Here is a 14,370-nt window from a genome sequence, read left to right as displayed (position 1 = left end):
GGCTTTGTTCCCTCCAGCACTTTATGTTTTAAAAATTTATAACAAAGTGTGTGAAAATAAAATCTGCACGTTAAACATACATTGTTTGTAACAATTGCACATTTTCCTTAAGGAATAGACACTCCCCATGTTATTATGGAAGGGACATCTGTCTATTATTGTTCTACCTTCCTCAGCTGACTGGACCATCACCTTGCTCTATGGGAAAGGAAATAAAGGTTCAGTAGTTTAGTGGTTAGCTCCTTTCTGATAGCAAAAGCCAGTGTGTTCTTTTTGAGAAAGAAAAATAGTGCTATCACCTGTAGGTTTACACTTCCTTCTTTAACCTGCCAATGTGGCAGAGACTTAAATAAAAACAAATACCAGTGACCATAATGCCATTAGTTTGTTCTCCCCAGAGATGCCTATCATAAATCTAAAGAATTAAAGGAGAAACAGAAATAATACAAGGAGATCAAATGTTTAATTATGAATAATAAATCAGTTTTATTACAAAAATATCACAAACAATATATGTTCCAATTAAAAATAAAAATCTTTGTTTAGTACTACACTAGATAGCTATTAAATATGTTATGAAACCAGTGTTTCAGTATTTATTTCTGGCAAATTTTCCAGAATATTTAGTGAGATTAGAATTTGAAATACATTGTAATACCTTTCATTTTAATAAAGATTCTTAGCTCAGCAATGCTTAATGTTTAATTCAATAATTAATTTGCTGAAATCAAGAACTGAGTTTATTGGCACTTAGTAATGCCTCTGGCAAAATATACTCACCAGGAGGTAAAAGATAAAGTCAATTTGCTGCATTAGTAAACCAGACAGTGTTTCAAATTTAATTTCCCTATCAGAAGATAAACTCTTAACCTGAAAAATATACCTGGTAAAATCAGATTAGAAACAATTATCTATAAATCACAGAAAACAAATGAAGTATTAAACAAAACAAAACAAACAAACAAAAAAAACCACAGGATTCTGCATTTCTCTCCTCTTTCTTATATACCTAAGTACTGAGTTAGCTTTTTAGAAAGGCATTGAAATTCCTTTCCCCCCCATACTTAGGACTCGAAATTAAAGCATTTTTGGTGACACCTTTTTGATAATAATTATCTAGGAATATAAAAGCAAATATGAATTATTCACCTGATTATTCATCTGCTAACTAGTATGCTTTCATATTTCATAGCATTGGTAATATTTTGTGATTATACTCACAGTAGGGAAGAAAGTCTCCCGTTAACAAATCTGCATGTTGAAACTCCTCATGAAACAGTAAATATTAGAAAATATAGTCAGTGTGATGGAGTATGTACCCTACACAGGGCCTGAAGGGGTTAATGTGAACCTGAGAGGCCAATAAATATACCTGGCAGCACCTGTGAGTGAGAACTACATGCATAATTGACAATGAAGCTCAACTGTGGAGGGGCTGATTATAAAGCCAGGAAGTGTGCAGCAGAAAGGGACTGCAGGGAGATAGTCTGCAGTCACCCTCGGGGGGGGGGGCAGGAAATCGAAGAGGTAGGTGGTCCAGGGAAGCAGCAAGGAGTCTGAGGAAGTAGAACTTGGCTGCCAGCCATAAGGTCCCTGGGTTGTAATGCAGAATAGAGGGTTCCCCTACCAGCCACCAAGGAAGAAGGGTTGCAACCCCCTGAGATAAGGGGTGTAAAGACCACTGAGCCCAGAGACATATGGAAGATTTGCTGTGAGGCCTAAAGCTGGTCTGGTCTCTCTGTTACCCTGAAACTGGTGGTCTAAAGCATAACTAGGCTGGAAAGCCAACTTGCAGGAAGAGAGACCACTGCAGTGATGAAGCGATCATCGGCAAGGGGCACCAAATGGGGAGACAGCTCTTATGGCATTCCTGGCCACAAGGAGATATTCCTGCAGTGCGTGAACCCCTTTACAACCAGATATATCATGCCATACAGTATTTGGGCCAACTAACAAGACCTAATCATGACTGGTTTCAGAGTAGCAACCGTGTTAGTCTGTATCCGCAAAAAGAACAGGAGTATTTGTGGCACCTTAGAGACTAACAAATTTATTAGAGCATAAGCTTTCGTGGACTACAGCCCACTTCGTGGGATGCATCCACGAAAGCTTATGCTCTAATAAATTTGTTAGTCTCTAAGGTGCCACAAGTACTCCTGTTCTAATCATGACTGTTTGCAGTGTTGTTGTAGCTGTGTTGGTTTGAGGATATTAGAGACACGAAGTGGGTGAGATAATACCTTTTATTAGACTGCTGTTGGAGAAAGAGCTCTGTGTAGCTTAAAAGCTTGTCTCTTTCACCAGCAGAAATTGGTCCAATAAAAGATATTACCTCCCCCACCTTGTCTCTCTAATTATGACTGACAGTCACAATAGGATACTTTTGCTCATTCCTCTCGGTTAGATCCCAAGGGACAGAAATGCCAAGCTGCTGTGTCTTTCTTGTAATTTAACAATATTCCCTTATGTTCCCTCCTATTTAACATCTGTGTCAGGCCACTAGGGGATATCACAAGGCCCTTATGCTTAAGTGTTATCATTATTCAGATGATACTCAGCTCTATAATTCTATCTCATCAGTGACCTGATCCTCCAAGATACTGAGCCCCTCTTGTAAGATTCTGAATTTCCTAAACTCCCTGAAGGAGTTGGACATCACTCATGCTAGGAGAGAATGACACACACTTGATCTGAGACACTCAGGTTTATTAATTCAAACCTTTATTTGAACTAAAAGCATACTGTGTGATTACAATTACTATGAAATTAAGAAATACAGACATACAGGAACAGATAGTGACTTTCTCCTGGGGTCACGTTGGATTTTTCCTTTGACATTCAGACTAATCCTTTACATTTTAAAACAGATGTCTTTGAGCCCATCCAAATTACATATTCATTAGTTGTCTTCCAATCAACATTCAGTATTATGAACATTACATGTCTTATGCAACTCACACATCAAGCATGCGTAAGTTTCAGTTTGCAGAACTTTTGCTGACCACAGTATTTTCATATTATTCATATTTATTACCATTGATCACATACTAATCATGCATACTTGACCAAGTCACTTTATCCTTTGCCCAATATTGGGGACTTTTTCCCTAATTGTTTCTTGGTAGCAGATTTAGTGTATCTGTTGTCCTACAATTTAACACACCCTGTAATCAAAATAACCCTTTTGTCCTATACAGCAGCACCTATAAATGACTTTACTTAATAACAGTGTAAGTATCATCTTGGTCTGTCCAAATTATTCATTAGAAAGTTATCCTTATATCAATTCCCAATATTCAATTGACACAATCCCTTAAGAAATGAGTCCCTAGATGTGAAATAGTTAACCCTAATGCAATGCTAGTAAGAAAGGATGTGTGCAATTGGTTCAAATTGTGACCACACCTGTTATCCTGTCTTATCTACTTTTCAGTTGTCAATATAGTCCCTTGTCTTGGAGTCTTACTGAGCTCATCCAAGAATCTAAGTACTACCAGTGGAAAGACAGACCTAGCCATTAATTCACTTCATTGTCACTAGTAGGCTAGACTCACCATGAAGATCATATGGAAAATTCAGCTGATACAAGATGCAACAACCCATCTCTTAAGTCAAATTAACAAGACTATATAACAGCAGTGATCCAGTTCCAGACCAACTTCAAACTCCTGGCCTTCATCTTCTAGGCCACAATAAGCTAGACCTAGCTCTTTCTTTGATTGCTTCTCTTTCTGCAACCTTTTGAAAACACTGTGAATAGGGGACATGAGGTAGCTTATAGAACATAAGGCAGAGCTATTTGAAATGGGGAGAATGTTACTGATGGAGCATCTACAGATCCTTCTTTCCATGTCACTGTGAAAGAATTTCAGTCTTGCCACGTTAAAATGACAATGTAAATAGAGCTGGTCAAATATTTTTCATCAAAATGTTTTTTGATAGAAAATACCAGTTTTGTAAAATTGAAACATTTCCAAAAGTGTAAATTTCTACAAATGTTCTCACAGATAAAATATTATGAATTGTTCTTTGTTTCGCTTAGGCAAATTTTCCTTTCAGAATCCTAAAAATTCATTTTGGGATTCTGAAATTTCATTTTGAATCTTATTTTTCTTTATTTTTAAATTATTTCATAGCACGTTGGTAGTAGTATTACAGACATGTCATAATGTAATGAATATAATTGTTGAAATGTATTTTTATTTTATTTAAAAATCATTAAGGGCAGCTGCTATTTAGTACTGATTGAAACATTTTATCGTCTTTTCTAGATGAAAGTGTTGTATTGTAATGGAACAGTTTAGCAGTTTCAATTTTTCAATCAATACTAAACAGCAGCTGTCCTTAGTGATTAATATCAAAACACAATAAACACATAATATTCCAACAATTATGTCATATGATATCAGCACAAAATCTGCACTACTGACACATGAAAAAATATTAAAATATGTATATTTTGTATATAATGCAACAAAATGGAATTTGAATTGAAATTTCAGCATTCTGGAATGAAAATTTTCCTAAATGAAAAACTGTTTCAGAAATTCCATTTTGTGGGGAATTTTGAAAATATTTGTGGTTGGTCCAGATCAGAGTGAAAAGAAATTTCAAAATGTCAAATTCTCCCATGAACCAAAAATTGCAACTGTTGATCAGTTCTAAATGTAAGGCTTTGTCTGCCTAAGAAAATTATACCAGGTGTGAATTAAACTGGTTTTGTCAAACCAATACAAATCCCTGTGCTAATACTGATTTACGTTTTGCTTAATAGAATAAGAATCAATTCAGAGTAAATTGAAATAAACCTACTTTAGATTGGGGGTGGGAAACTGTTCACAAAAACTATTGCACTGGCTTCATTAAATTGGTTTAAAATCACACCTCAGTCATAGCATGACTCTTAGATTAAAAGCAATCAGCTATGCATTTGCCTTGGGATAGCCTGAGTATTCCTGCTGGTTAAAGCAAAATTGAAAGCTTTCTTGCTATTCAAAGATTTGAGCAAGGCCGCCAACATTCAGCTAAAATAATGAGAAAAAAACCAAACATTTACAATCATTTCAGCCTCGTGAAAGAAAATTAGATATTAAAATATGTACTTTTGATATTTTCTACTGCATAGTTTTATGGAGAGCTAACTATTAACAAGAAAAGATGTTTTGAAGTTACTAAAATTAAATGCTCTGGAAGATGGGACTACTGACTAAGTATAGTAAAGATACCTCCAAGATAATGGCTTTGGTCATCTGATCAATCACAGACAAACATTAAAGTTCTATGATGAATCAGCTAAGTGGTCATATCTCATCAGAGGGGAATGTGATAAATCTGCTGTACAAATAAATGTGGTGAATTTGCTAATGGCAAGAGAGGGTTTATTGAGGAAAATCCTTAACATGACTTGCATTAAACGTGAGGCTTTTTGCCTTCACAGAGTAAGCACTGTCATTTTCATGGCTAATTAGCCAAATTCTACCCATAGCCTGCACTAGCCAGGAGGGGTAGGGGTGTATCAAAGAGGTGGTAAAGATAAAGCTCACCCAGCATATCCAAAACTTCTGCCAGCAGTATTATCAACTCCCAAGTGTTCAAAAATCTTGTGTTTGGTTGTAAAATAATGAGATTTTAAAAAATATTTGTATTATTTTTGTGTTTTGGTTATTCAGCCTTTAGCATTTATGGATTTGAGCTTTTCTCCAAAACACTTAGCATGAGAAACTCTTATTTTAATTGTGAAAGTTAAGATTTTCATGTCATCATATGGCTCCAGGAGCAGAGAATTTAAAATATATATTGCAACATTTGTGACAGACTCACAAGAGTTGTCAACCCTGTGTCAGTCAGACTGCGTGAAATGCAGCCAGGAAGTATTGCATGTTTATCTCACTTCTTGTCCAATACTTCATCCACAGACTAGACATGATGTCCTGACTGTAATTGCCTTGATCTGTGCAGTGGCAGGAAAACTTTTCAAAGTTAGAAGTACTTAATTCTGTATGGAGAACATCAACTGGGCTGCTCAGAATGTAGCATTTGCTGACACTACTGCAAAAAAAGGAGTGACCTCCTAGCCTGCACCACGGCTCCAGAATAAGACTATTTAAAATAGAACAAAAACCCATACTGTGATTCAATCTGGAATACATCTTCTGTGCGAGCCCCCTGCCTTGGTGCTTTATTTGTCAGAGGCTATCTGTAAAATACTGTGGCCGTACAGATGATACTATGATATTTGTGAGATATGTGGGATGTCACAGATCTGGTCAAACTCCCACTGCTGGACACTTGCCACACTGCTGTAAGGGGTTCCAAATCCTGAATCCCACATACCCTTAGAATTCTTGGGCTGGGCAGAGTGTAGGCACTGTTCTTGATTGATCCCCTAGGCACCCACTCCAGGTGCAAACCTCATGTCTGACACCTCTTTTGGTAAGTGGGCACTGTTTCTCCCATGCTGCTCCAGCACCTTACATATTCTTCAAAATTCCTCTTAAGGTATGAGTCTTCTGGTTTACAGTTTACCTCTTCAGGGGGTATGCAATAGTGAAAGTCAACAAACATACAGCTGGACTTTGCACAGGAGCCTCAACACCAGTACTTTTTACCTGGGTAGCACGTGCAATATGCAGATCAATACAAAATAATAAACAGACCTATGCACATTTTTCCTGTCTCCGTTTCCTTACCACTCTGGAGACAAATAGGTTTATTCCAGTGTAAAGCCAATATAAATGTCATCAGAATCAGGCCTTACATGTCCATTCATTTGGATAAACATTTTTTTTTCTTGCTGCTCCACCAAACATCATTATGGTGAGCAGTAATATAGGAAAGTATTTCTTGCCTTTAACAATGGAATCTCCTGTTTTTGAATAGGTTATCAGTTCATATGCTGATCAAGAATGCCGAAAATGTCTGCATGTCAGACTCCAATTGAATGTTTCTCTTACAATAAACAACAGTGAGACTGTCGCTTGATTTAATAATTGTATGACTCTTACAAAATACTTTATATCTGAATCTGGACCTCTTTTTAATCATATAAGAAATGTAAAATATAAAAACTTTATATAATGCTAACAGAAGCTTACAGCTCCATATTTCCTACTTCACCGCATCATTCAATATTAGACTTGAAATTTATGGAGAACTGTGCAGTTCTATCTTCCACTGAAGGTGGTCTCTGTGGATGGTGCATTTATTTTCCTACTTCTGTTTGTGAGATTGACTTTGCACCAATGTTTCCCTGAATATACTGGTACAATTTATTTATTGCAGAGATATAAACATGGAAAGTACTGGCAATTGAAAATGAAATATAACAACTGAGTAGCAGGAAGTTATTCTCCCAACTGTCTCTCATCTTAACAAGTGTGTGCCATAAGTCAAATTATATAAATTAAAGATCTTTATGATAAAGTGTATGAGCTATTAATATTGACTTAATAATGCAACATCAGAAGCTATATATTTTTAAATGAACTCAGCCGTCATAAAAGATAGACCTACAGAATGAAGATCTCTCTCTACCCAAAAACCAAGTTAATTATGAATGGTGGCAGTACCAGTTTCCTTAAAATGACAATTAGTACTCTGGGTGAGTGTGTGCATGCGTGAGAGAGAATGGGAGACTGTTTTTTGTTTTGTTTTTTTAAATGAAGGCACTTGTCTGCTGGAAATTGAATTAATAAAAACTTTATTTCAAAACAACTGTTCTGTAAAAAAACTTTACAGAACTGTAAAATGCTAATAAATTCTGACTACCACCAAGTTTGGCAACAGTTGGACAGGTTATGTAGACAGTTCCTAGCAGGGACGGCTCAGGCTTCTTTGCCACCCCAAGCGGCGGGGGGAAAAAAAAAAGCACTTTGGTGGTAGCTTGACCGTGCTGCTTCATTCCTCGGCGGCGGGTCCTTCACTCCGAGAGGGACTGAGGGACGCACCGCCGAATTGCCACCGAAGACCCAAACGTGCCACCCCTTCCCATTCGCTGTCCCAAGCCTGCTTCGTTCGCTGGTGCCTGGAGCCAGCCCTGGTTCCTAGCCATATCTTAGTAGGCACCTACCTTGGAGTAGCAAAAAGGGGAGGATGGCGAGCTGCTGTAATAGAATAGCTAGAGATTCTCTTTGGACAGGGAATCCCCAGATGGTGAAAAGCCAATGTAGCCAGCTATGGTTCCCAGGGACCATTCTAGGGAATATTCTAGGGGTTGGCAGGAGTACTCTGGAATCTGGTAATCATAGATCAAAGCAACGAAAAAAATTCTAGTTTGTTCAATATGAGAACAATCCTGAGAATGACTGCACCGCACCTTAAGTGGGGTGGGGGTAGGAGGAGGGATGTGTGGTCTGGCTCATCAGAGAAAGGAGAATAGTGGGGTGGGGGATGGGAGAGATGCTCAGAAGCTGCTGCAAATGTGGGGAGTGAGTCAGCAGGGTGATGCTGACTTATCGCCAGGGACTGGAAGGAATGTGTTGTTGAAAAGGGATAAGCCCAGCAGGAGAAGCCCCTTTTCACCAGAGCAGGTGGAGCAGCACCAATCCTCCCTCCCGATGTGGTGGCAAAATACCAGATCTGCTCAGGACCTGCTATGGGCATTGTGCTAGCTACTCCTTTCTAGGAAGACTGGGAAGGAATTCTTCCCTCACCACCAAATTGGCTGAAATGGAGTTGGGTTTTTTCCCCGCCTTCCCCACAGTAGATTGGGGGTGCTGTTACAGTGAGTAGGGAAGGGAATTAGGCTATGATGTTGAAACTCATCATGTAAGTGTAGGGCAGATGTCCAGTGCAGGTACTCCATAAATGATAATGGCTTGGTAAAGGTAAATGGAGATAAAGGACTTAAAAGAAGGCATTTGTTAAAGGAGTGGAATGGGAGAGAGGGATTCAGGGCTCCTATGACTGGCACAGCAGGTAGCCAACCTCCCTTCCATATAGCCCATCTTAACTAGGGTTGCCAGTGTCTGGTTTTCGACCGGAACGCCTGGTCGAAAAAGGACTCTGGCGGCTCCGGTCAGCATGGCTAACTAGGCCATTAAAGGTCTGGTTGGCGGTACTGCAGAGCTAAGGCGGGCTAGTCCCTACCTGTCCTGGCACCGCACTGCGCCCTGGAAGTGGCCAGAAGGTCTGGCTCCTAGGCGGGGAGGCCACGGGGCTCCGCGCGCTGCCCCTTCCCAGAGGACTGGCTCTGCACTCCCATTGGCCAGGAATTGTGACCAATGGGACCTGGGGAGATGGTGCCTGAGGGCAAGAGTAGCGCATGGACTGTCCTGGCACCCCTGCCTAGGAGCCGGACCTGATGGCAGCTTCTGGGGTGCAGCCTGGAGCCAGGACAGGCAGGGGGCCTGCCTTAGCCCTGCTGCACTGCTGACTGGGAGCCGCCTGAGGTAAGCCTGTGCCCCAACCCGAAGCCTGAACCTTCGGTCCCAGCCCTGACCGCCTCCAAACCCACAGCCCCCCTCCTGCACCCCACCCTCTGCCTCAACCCGCAGCCCCCTCCTGGGCTCCAAATCCCTCAACCCCACCACCCCAGCCAGGAGTGCCCTCCTGCACTCCAAACCCCTCATCCGTGGGCCGACCCCAGAGCCCACATCCCCAGCCCAGAGCCCATACTCCCTCCTGGACCCCAACCCCCTGTCTCAACAGACAGTCCCCTCCCGCACCCCAACCTCCTGCCCCAGACCAGTGAAAGTGAGTGAGGGTGGGGGAGAGCAAGCCACCGAGGGAGGGGGAATGTAGTGATCAGGGAGTGGGGCCTTGGGGAAGGGGCAGGGCTAGGGTGATCGGTTTTGTGCAATTAGAAAGTTGGCAACTCTAACCTTAACTGTTCAGAGGTGGGGGGGGGAAGCAATGGGTTGGCTGGGGGACTTGGATGGAAAAAGAAGGGGGTGGCGGAAACCCACAGATATTGAATGATCATGGAGTTACCTGCACTGTACACTTTTATTTGCCAGGTAATCCCTGACATGTAATAATAAAGTTCTGGTCTGATTAAAACCATATTGAGTGTCTCCTGTCCTCCTTTCAGTATAGCCAGACAAGCTGGCCCTTTGAATCAAAAATCCACTAAAATATCCAGTCTCTGCAAAATAACTGGATCCCAGAGTGCTGGGACATGGAATATTCATGAAAAAAATCTATAGTAACCATTTTCAATAGCAGTTGGTCTCAATCGTTTAATTTTTTTAAGAAATACTCTGCATATGAATGCTTGTTTTTCTAAATTCATAAGGGCCATAATAACCAACATCAGAACTTTCTTGGTCCTATCATCCCCAAACAAATGGCCAAATGGAAAGGGTGAAGCAAATCCTGGAACAATATCACCGGTGGTACATCAGCCACCATGGGGATGATGGGTTTCCACTGTTATCCTATGTGGAGTTTGCATATAATACAGCTCCTTCATGGGACAAAGCCCCTCCCCCACCCCTTTTTTTTGCCGACTATCGGTACCACCCCTGATTCCACCCTGAATTATCTGCAACCTGCCCCAACCTGATAGCTTTGGAATGGGTAAAACTGATTCATCATACCCAGAGAGCTAAATACCAGCCTGGAAGACGCAAAACAGGATTACAAGTGGTAGGAGGATCAAGGATGACAGAAAGACCCCAACTTCTCTGTATGCCAGAAAAATATGGCTCTCAGTGAGGCATCTCCATACTGACAGACCAGCCTGTAAACTTGATCACCAATTCTTCAGCCTGAATCGAATCCACCAATCGATCAACCCAATTGCTTTCAAACTCCACCTGCCTCATTCTCTCAGGTATCATGGTATTTCATGTGTCCCTCTAGAAGCCATACGTGTCTAACCCTTTTCCCCACCGAACACAACCACCCTTCTGCAACCCTCTGGTGCAAGTTCAGCACCATAATGAGTATATCATCCACAAAGTCCCTGATTTTAAAAGCAAGTGGGGTAAGCTGTGATGCTTGATTGATTGGGAAGGCTATAGACTGCTGAAATTGTCCATGTACCTGAACTTGTAAAAACCTTTCCTGACAACTATCCTGAAAAGTCCAGCCTATTGCTGCCTTAGGGAGGGGGTGATGTGACGTCCCAGGTCTCAAAACCCAGACAATCACTGCATCTTGGCCACCTCTTGCTGGCTCTGACTCTAGCTTAACTCCTGGGTCAAATCAGGAGTTGACTCTGATGCTGACCCTCAACTCCATTCCCTGTCCTGGATGCCTGTTTTGCCCACAAGACCTGACTCCTAATCTGACTACTAGGCCAGACTGCCTATTTTCCGGTTCCTAACAGTTTTATGGTCTGGTTCTATGAAATTTGACCTCTCTGTGTAATTACAATCACCTCTTCCTTAGTCATTAGGTTTTTATTGGAAAACTGGAGACAAATTGAATTCGGACACATAGTGTTTAGTATGCGTCCATACTGATGACGGATTCTGCTCGATAACGATTCAAAGCAGTGTGGACTGACACATGTTCATTTTCATCATCTGAATCAGCTGCCACCAACAGAAGGTTGGCTTTCTTTTTTGGTGGTTCGGGTCCTGTAGTTTCCTCATCGGAGCGTTGCTCTTTTAAGACTTTGAAAGCATGCTCTACACCTAGTCCCTCTCAGATTTTGAAAGGCACTTCAGACTCTTGAACTTGGGTCAAGTGCCATAGCTATCTTCAGAAATCTGATATTGGAACCTTCTTTGCGTTTTGTCAGATCTGCAGTGAAAGTGTTCTTAAATCAAACAACATATGATGGGTTGTCAACCAAGACTACCATTACACAAAATATATGGCAGAATGCAGGCAAAATCATGGAGCAGGAGACATACAATTCTCCTCCAAGGAGTTCAGTCACAAATTTAATTAACTAATTTTTTTTTTAAAACAAACATCATCAGCATGGAAGCATGTCTTCTGGAATGGTGGTTGAAGTGTGAAGAGACATATGAACATTTAGCATATCTGGCATGTAAATACCTTGCAATACCAGCTACAAGAGTGACATGCGAATGCCTGTTCTCACTTTCAGGTGACATTGTAAATAAGAAGTGGGCAGCATTATCTCCGTTAAATACAAACGAACTTGTTTCTCTTAGCGACTGGCTGAACAAAAAGTAGGACTGAGTCAATTTGTAGGCTCTAAAGTTTTACATTGTTTTGTTTTTGAATGCAGTTATGCAACAAAAAAATCGACATTTTTAAGTTGCACTTTCACAATAAAGAGATTGCATTACAATACTAGTATGAGGTGAATTGAAAAATACTATTTATTTTGTTTGTCATTTTTAAAGTGCAATTATTTGTAATCAAAAGTAATATAAAATGAGCACTGTACACTTTGTATTCTGTGCTGTAATTTAAATCAATATATTTGAAAATGTAGAAAAACATCCAAAAATATTTAATAAATTTCAGTTGGTATTTTACTGTTTAACAGTGTGATTAAAACTGATTAATCATGATTAATTTTTTGAGTTAATCATGTGAGTTAACTGCGATTAATTGATAGCCCTAATATATACTTATATATTTTACTATTATTGTTTTCCCCCGTAAACGCCTTAGAAAAATAATTTAAATGTTCTGATACATCCTTACGATGTAAGGCACAAGGGAGATGTTTTCTTCATATTTTGTGGTCCTGCAATTTAATCAAACGCTAGTGAGAAATTATTTGTTTTAATATAATTGTTTTTTAAATTAAACTGGATCCAAAATTCATCAGTGGCAATGTTCTGCGGCTTTTAAAAAAGTTTACTTTACAAAAAGAAATCAACTGAAGCCTACAAGGGTGCTTTTGAATTTGCATTATTTGCCTGTTCTCGCACTCCAGTGCGATTTGTCATCTGTGCAATGCATGCCTTTTCTTTACCCATTTATTACATTTTTTATGAAAATGACTATGGCTTTGGGCTACTGGTTACATACTGTTCTCAAGAAGCCTCTGTTAAATGTTGAGTACTATTGTGTATTATAAATTTGCTAATATGAGTATGTACAAAACATAAATACAATAAAACAATGTAAAAACATAACCATAAACCCATAAAAAGTAATGAGGTATTAAGACTCCAAATGTTGGAGCATTTAACCAATTCCCTTTCTGCAGGAGTCAATGCAACTAGAGCATAATAAGGAAGCTCAATCTTTATAACAATTTCTGTGATAATAAAAATACTAATTACTTATTACTATTACTATTATTATTGTAGTGAAAGTGGTACTCACTGCTATATTTAAGGTTGCATAAGTGTTTCCAATCTAACCCTGTTGTCTGTTGCTTTTAATTTTCAGAACCTTTCAAGTATAGGGATAATATCTTCCATGTTTTGACCATGTCTGCGTCAAGGCCTTTTTTTGTTTGTTTTCTTCATTTGATCAAAACCTATTTAGTCATTTTTGACAAAAAGTCTGAGGGGAAAATGCACTCTACATTAGAATTTGGAAGCGGGGGGGGCGTACACACACACATGCAGCATGCAACTTTCACATCCTTTCTCCCCTCAAAATCCCTCTTGCCCCACAGCTGCCTCTCATCAATTGCATCTGGTGACCAAGGGTCTCCATACTACAGATCTGCTAAGGTATACAGAGGGTGAAGCTCTAGTTCCTTGCTCCTTAGAACATCTGCAGCTATGTCTGCCCTACAAAAGGTATAAGGTCCCTAAAGCAGAGGATCTTCTTTAGTAGGTTTTAAGGGCTCAGAATCCAGGCCATGCCACAACTGCTAGGATTCGCAGGAGACATCTACTCTTCTGATCCTGGCCCCCATCCTGGCCCCTTATGTTGCTCTGCTAGGAGCTGCATAGGGAAGTAGGATGGAAAATGCCCCGATGTAGCAGCTAAATAGGGCTGTTATAAGCAGCTCTGTGCTGGTGCTCCTCCTAGCCATTGGCATGCAAAGTGTGTTGGCTGTAGGGCAGAAGGAAGCTCTGGAGCTGCTCTAACTTACACGGGGAAGTGTTTCAGCCATCACAGACACCCAAAATCAAGAAGGCCTGAATATGGTCTGAAGCCACCTTTGCTCTTTTGTGTTGCACTTTCTGTACACTCTCTCTCTCAGGGACACAGAATTTAACCCAGAGATTTTAAAAATTGTAGCATGTAACATTCAAAATTGACTGACTTCAGTAAAGTTACACCAGAAGTGGATTTGGACATGGAGACCATCTTGTAGTGTATTACTTGGATGTCAGCCAAACTCCATGAGCATTTTCTGGCAAATGAAGGCCACCTAAATTTGCAGTGAAGTTAACTGCATAGTTAACTTCCTCTTCCTCTGCGCTGTGTCTAAGTCAGGCTATGCTGTACAATGTATGCCCCCAATGCAGCAAAGTGCTTAAACATGTATTTAACTATAAGCATGTCCTTTGGTCCATCCCCATTCTACAAAGC

General features: G+C 40.2%; 1 protein-coding gene across 1 annotated transcript in view; it reads right to left on the bottom strand.

The window, feature by feature from the left end:
• The window catches only part of PCDH15 (protocadherin related 15), a 1,464,924-nt gene that overhangs the window by 1,005,345 nt on the left and 445,209 nt on the right, over positions 1–14,370 (bottom strand). The gene's annotated exons all lie outside the window — the stretch shown is intronic.

This window comes from Malaclemys terrapin, chromosome 7 (assembly GCF_027887155.1).
Source record: "Malaclemys terrapin pileata isolate rMalTer1 chromosome 7, rMalTer1.hap1, whole genome shotgun sequence".
Classification (NCBI taxonomy): domain Eukaryota; kingdom Metazoa; phylum Chordata; order Testudines; family Emydidae; genus Malaclemys; species Malaclemys terrapin.
This window is presented reverse-complemented; position numbering and strand designations above follow the sequence as displayed.